Raw genomic sequence first — 6,537 nt, 5'->3', positions numbered from 1 at the left:
ATATGAAAAGGTGCACACAACGGGGTATATTAGTCAACAGATAGGGCTGTAACAGAGGCAAAACCAAGACTCTGATCTCTGGTGCTAACTATTATGGCAATGGAGTAGGCAGAAAAGTTCAGAGGCAGGATTTACAACTTGATTTGGGAAAGTTTTAGTTTTATTACTAGAAGTGACCAGTCTTTATATTGGAGATAAGTTGTATTTAATAACATAAGGAGAAAAATCTCAAGCTAATTTTACTTATTTTTTCATATAAATGTTATTTTAATAAGCTGAAGACCTTCTAGGACATTTTCTTATTGTGCTAATAATATACTTCTTGGGTGGTTGAAGGCATGAGAAAACAAATACACTAATATCATAATATTATATGCCCTGGAGTGTTTTAACAATGTAGTTATTTGGTCCAGAGCTCAACCAAACCACCTGGAGTTTATGTGTTTCTCCATCTGAGGACCATCAGCTCATTAGTGGCTGGCAGAAGTGTCCCATTACTCATTTCCCTGCTGTAATCTTTTGGTGTGTTGGGAATGAGGATGGTCCCTTGCTTTCTAACGCACTACATTGGTTTGTGACTAAATAAGGTTTGTGTTGTAATGGAAAGATTTATTCTACTATATGGGTGTAGAAAAGGGGTGACTGAAATTTTTCAGGTTGTAGAGTTACTGCTGTCTTTGTTTATTATATGTTCTTGACTTTTTTTTTTTTATAATCTGTGAAGCTATTTCTGAATAGACTGAATATTGGATGTTTGCACTAGATGCATTCATGTTGCAGGCAAAGAAGAAACAAATGCGGTATCAGTTACAAACTTATTAACCTTCCAAAATATGAAGCAAGGCAGTCTCACTTAGGGAAACTGAGTTTTCAGTCTTTTAATCTCATGGCCTCTCTTGAGACCCACGTGCAGGTAGGAAACCAGTGACTCAGTTCCCCTCCAGGCTGTAGTAAGAACTGTGAATTTGTTCATCATGTAAATAGGGACTACTCTTTGTAATGATTTAGTATGAATGAGGGGCTCCAAACTCAAGAGAAACTGGTGTATGGTTCTGGCTAGCATGTTTGAGTTGTGTAGTTGTGGGAGTGCTGCTGCTTTTTCTACTTCATATAAGGTGCAACTTTGCACCAGAACAACAGTTCCCACACCTAGTCTCCTTTAATGTAAGAACGGAGGCTCAGTTGACCTTGATGACACATCAGAAAATATCCTCTACCTACAGTGTAGGTTGATGTAGAAGTTTAATGAGTTTAGCCAAGGTAGACTATGTATATCTCTGACCTTTGCAATGCAATGTTTGGTTTATGTATTTGATACAATAGATTCAATATGGCCTTGATTTATATCCTTTTCCTTTTAGAGGAAAGGGATAGAGTTATTATCAATGTGTATGACCTAGCCTTTCCCTCTGACAGAGTCAGTGGTGGAATGGAAACCCTGATATATATAGCTGTTAAGGCACTCTGTGCAAAATCTGGGAGATAGATTCTTGAACTGGATTGGAAAATCTTGAATGAGAATCACGGCTTCCTTTGTTGACTGTCATTAAACATTGCTGATCTGTTGTGCATAAGTATTCCGTAATTATGATTTTGCCTTTTATGCATTTTATTTTTAATTTAAAGCCTGCTTCTGCTTATCTGACAGGTAATGCAGAATATGCAATTCTCATTTCCTTTGGTCCTTCAGTGTATTTCCCCCTTTCTCTCTTGGCTATTTGGGTAGGGTAGCTGGCAACCGGTAAGCAACTGCTTTCCTTCATTTGGAGGGGGAAACAACACAAAAGGAAACATCTGGATTTTGCGGAGAAAAGGTCTGCAATGGTATTTTACTTTGTTTAGCTGTGTTTGTGAGTTGGCTCCTAACTCATTTTCTTGAGCATAGTTAAATGGAAAGTAAATCATGTCAAGGTTAGTCCCTGGCTTATTACTGGTCTTACTGAGGGGAAATAGTACTCTTTAAAATTAAGGCAGTGCTTACTTATATGGCAAAAGTTTGCTTATTGAAAACCTCTGTGGATTGTGCAAATGTTAGTTATCCACATAAACTGATCGTAAGGGAAAATAATGGCAGTAGGTAGATGAAGCACTTCTTCCTTTCAGATGAACATCAATAAAACTTTTTCCCTTCAAAACAATTGAGCGGATCACAATGTGGGGAAGGGGAAAGACACTACAGCTTGTGGTAATTAAAATAAGAATTTAGAATAAGAAATTTACGCCCAGCATTAACCTGCATTGCTATGATTGAAAGTAGGATAAAGTATTTCTATTTTAATAGAAAAAGGTATAATTAAAACCTTATACTTCTGGCTTGGAAACCTACTGGTGATACTCCAAAATGATCAAGGTGTTCATGTGGTGATAGGATGGGTTGCGCTCGCTCTCTCCACCTCATGTTCCAGTGAACTGGAAGCAATGTGAATGGAAAGCAATTTTAAAGTTTAGATTTAAAAGACATGTCAGTCCTGGGTTGGGTGAATAACTGCAGCTATCTTAAAAAAAAGGTTTCAGTTTTTTATATTGTTTTTTTTCCTAAAAAAACCCAAACCCAAACCACATCTGGAGCAGCTAGGTCTGGCTCTCTTCCTCTAAATCTGCGATTTCAATTAGGAGGTTGCAAAGCTTGTGAGTACTACCTTTTGTATTCATAAGGTAGAAATTAGCATCTAGTGGTTGCGGTCCTCCACATAAAGTCACTGTAGTACCATTCATAACACCTATGCAACAAATCCTTAGTTTATGTTCTGCCTGGGATGTTCCTGGTGTAGCTGTCTTGCATGCAATCTGACATGTGCCCTGGCTCATGATAAACGTTTTTGGGGAAAAATTAAACAACAGACCGATATCTAAAAAATGCCAAACACTCAAAAGTCAGAAAAATCACTATAATTTTGTCCCCATTTACTTATTATCATTTGCATATGTGAATAGACAGAGTCATACAGTCTGTAGTTAACAGTAAATAGTCAGAAGTCTTTGTAAAAATAGCCCGATATTTTCCCTGCTCCTGCCTGACCTCCCTCCCCTCCCCAGACTCCTCTGTGTCCATGTTAGCCACGCTTCTACTTCCTCCCTGCAAGAGGTGCTTACATGGGGTTCACATGCAGCCAGATGTGTCCTGGAAGGTCAGGAGCATGTGCCTGGAGCAGGATGCCTGGTGGGGATGGCTATCACACTGTGGTGCGGCTAGCCCAGAGTGTGCTTCCCCCATGTGCCTGCCCCACCAGTTGCATTTCCCCAGTGTTCAGGAACAAGCTGATGGGCATGAGGTGGAACCCTCGTATCAACTAGATTATGACTCCTGGCTTGCCATAACGATGATCCCAAATCTCATCGTTTTCCTAAGAAAAACAAAATCTCACTGGCTCCGTTCAACTCCATTCCCATAGCAGTAACGGTAGTAAATATTATATCAAATAGTAACTAGCAAAAGAGAAATAGTTCCTTTAATGAAAACTTTCAGAAACTTGTGTCATTTGACCAGTATGGCACTCAGCATACTGCAAACTTTGCTAAATTGCAATGACGTTCCTTAACTTTCATGTCAGTCCAACCTAAATCACGTTGTTTTCTGCTAAATTGTGAATTATATCCTCAGAGATCTAAGGAAGTTTTAAATGTTCAAAGATGTAGAGCTATAGCTCTTTTGTGAGTAAAACTTTATTATGGGTCACTAGATTGGATTTGATACTGAGTCATTTTGAGAGCTTTATTTTGTTGTTTGGAATGACGTAGATTTAATGTTGGAAGAGAGAAACTGTCAAAAATGAGAACATACAGGACCAAGATAGCACTAATTAGAAAGGCTATGCCATTTCCTAGATTCATGGAGAGCCTTTGTATTTAATCCATTAATCGAAAGGTATGAATATCTTTTCTTTTTTTTTTATTTTCCTTTTTTCTTTTGAAGGTGGGTGATGGGGAAGAGGGTAAAATTATTTCCTATGGTCTCCTCTGAAATCAAAGATCAAAATTTTTACTTACAGGCTGAAGTTTAATGGGATGAAGGCCTTCAGACAGTGGCACCCATATTTATTGGATATCTTCAGGATGTTGAGGCTTCTCGGTTCAAGGTGGCCTTTTGTTTTGCTCTGGGCTTCAGCAGATCAAGTGTACAGGGTTCAGCCTCTTTGTACTTTGGGGTTTTTTTTTCTACCATGTAGAAAGGGATTTTCATGGCTAGGGAGAACAGTTTTTGCCAGAAACTTTTCTCATCCAAATAGAACTGGCGAGTGGCCAAAAATGTGCTGGTTCTTCTTTGGTTGTGAATTTCAATTTCCAGACAGCTCCTTTTAGTGCTTCTTCACATAGCCTTTGCTTCCCCCATCACTACTGTGAATAGAGAATGCGAGCAGGTTCCCGGTGCGAACGGTAACATCTACAGGCTCAGCCTCCAATCCTAGCACTTCAAGTAGGTTGCATGGAGGGACTCCCCACTTTGCTGGCCCACTCTACCTGGGAGGTGGAGGCTAGCAGCAATGTGGCCCACTAGGCACACAACTTGCCCACAGCTTTCAAAGTCCTTGCTCATCTGTCTGCCTGATGGGCAGATGAAAGCCAGGCTACTCAGCATGCAGAGGGTAGTGCAGGTTGCTCTACAGTTGAAAAATGATAAGGAGATTTTTACTTGGTTGGCTAGAAAGTTCTTTACCCTCTTGTGAATGTAAAGCCCCTCCCCCGCCGCCCCCCCCCCCCCCCCCCCCCGTTTTTTTTTTAACTCGTTGTCATTCATTCAACAGTGTGAAATCTGCTCATTTTGAAGTATCAAGTGTTTTTCCCTAGCAACAAGATTTTTCTTGTAAATGACAGATTGGATGTAGGAGCAGGGTGGGGCAGGGTGAAAATAGATATTTGTTAAAATACTGTTCAATAACTATTGTCTTTACAGCCCTATTGTTAAAATCATACTACTGACTGTTTAATTTAAGTAAGGTTCCCTTACATTATAAACAAATTTGACTTATAAAATTTGTTCATAAATTGACACACACAATATTAAGTTTTGAATATAAAAAACATTTATAGCTCATACATCTCAATTCTGTATCACCATACTGGAATAATTTGTCTAAAATGTTTCTTAATAAAAGGCACGTACTTGAACGTGGGCTCAAAAATCTATGGCACAGTACTTTAAAAGCCTGTTTGCATTTTGTCTGTTTCTTTAAAGGGCTTCCGTATTGTCTCGGGCTCCCCTGGAAATGCAGTAAGGATTCGTATCACATCTCGGTTGCCATGGCAACAGCAGTCTTTCCCATAATGAGCTGCATCATCTGAACTGATGTCACAGCATCATGCAGCAGGTCACACAAGGCACCTCCTAGTATTGCATCTTACAGATGTGCCGTAAACATCAAAAGAGGATGATTTGAACAGGACATGGTAAGTGCAAAACGTTGTGCTGTTCTTAATTGCACCATTATTTTTTCCTGGTTTATGAGGTTTTCCTAATATAAGAATGTGTGGGTTTTGCCTTGTGAAAATCATTTTGAGGAAAGATGCTGCATGCCTAAATATTATTTTTCAGGCAGAAGGCTAAGACAAAGGCCTACAGAAAATGCATTCAGTCTGAATGTTTAGACGTGTCTTTGCATTTGTGATAATACCCTGAAGATTTGAAGAGAATATATTTAAATTTCACAATCCAATTAAAGTTGCTACAGTCTGATCTGCTTAAATGGAAAGAATAGCTGTTTTCAGTTTTAATGCCATAAACATTGCTTGTTCCTTTCCCCGTCCTTTTATTTAAGCATTCCCATTATGTGTAGCTCTTCTTTTAACCTATTTTATTTCAGTAGCGTGAATATCACCTATTTAATTTAATTGGCCTTCCATAACATGATAGTACAGAAAATACTTTGTGAACCGGTGCTGAACAAGCAACTGGAACAGTATTGATTTTAAACATGGTTCAGTACTGTCCTATTTCTGTTGGTATTCTTAAAAAAACAATACATTGATATAATTCTCAAACAATAACCAGATATTTTGAAAGTACGGTAGCTTTTAGCTTTTCTACTGTTTGACTTTCTTTCAATCAATTTTTTTAATGGTAATATGAATTTAGTGAATTTTAGATCTATCTTTTACTGGAAGGAAAACAGCTTGCTTTTTTTTTTTCTTTTCTTTTTTTTTTCCCCCTGCTGCAACTGCAGTAAAAGGTGTAGCCAAAGATTCAGGCATTCTGAGGTGTTTTCCTATGAGTAAAATAATAATAGGGATGATTATAAAGGTTTCCACCTCTATCATGGGATGAAAAAGCATCTTTTTATATTTAGCAATCTGGTTAAAATCATGTCTATATTTAGCAATTCTTTACAGTGTCAAATATTTGTTTATTTTGTATTAAAGTCCTGCTTCTGGAGGCCAGGCTAATTTTGTTTAACTTCAAGTTAATCTTGCTGGATGGTACACAACAACATTAATTGTCTGGTTTTGCATATTTAAAAGATTCAGTCTTTCAGCTGCTTGCTATTAGAAGGAAAGAAAAGACCAGACACATGTCATTTTAATTGATCAATATGTCCACTAGGA

At 38.2% G+C, this 6,537-nt stretch overlaps 1 protein-coding gene across 3 annotated transcripts in view; it reads left to right on the top strand.

The window, feature by feature from the left end:
- The first annotated feature begins 5,259 nt into the window (after positions 1-5,259).
- Positions 5,260-6,537, top strand: part of AKAP6 (A-kinase anchoring protein 6) — a 292,205-nt gene continuing 290,927 nt past the window's right edge. For all 3 annotated transcript variants that reach the window (XM_063332211.1, XM_063332212.1, XM_063332209.1), the window contains exon 1: positions 5,260-5,385. The gene's annotated coding sequence lies outside the window, so the exon portion shown is untranslated. The remainder of the gene's footprint in view (positions 5,386-6,537) is intronic.

Source organism: Chroicocephalus ridibundus, chromosome 4 (assembly GCF_963924245.1).
Source record: "Chroicocephalus ridibundus chromosome 4, bChrRid1.1, whole genome shotgun sequence".
Lineage (NCBI taxonomy): Eukaryota > Metazoa > Chordata > Aves > Charadriiformes > Laridae > Chroicocephalus > Chroicocephalus ridibundus.
This window is presented reverse-complemented; position numbering and strand designations above follow the sequence as displayed.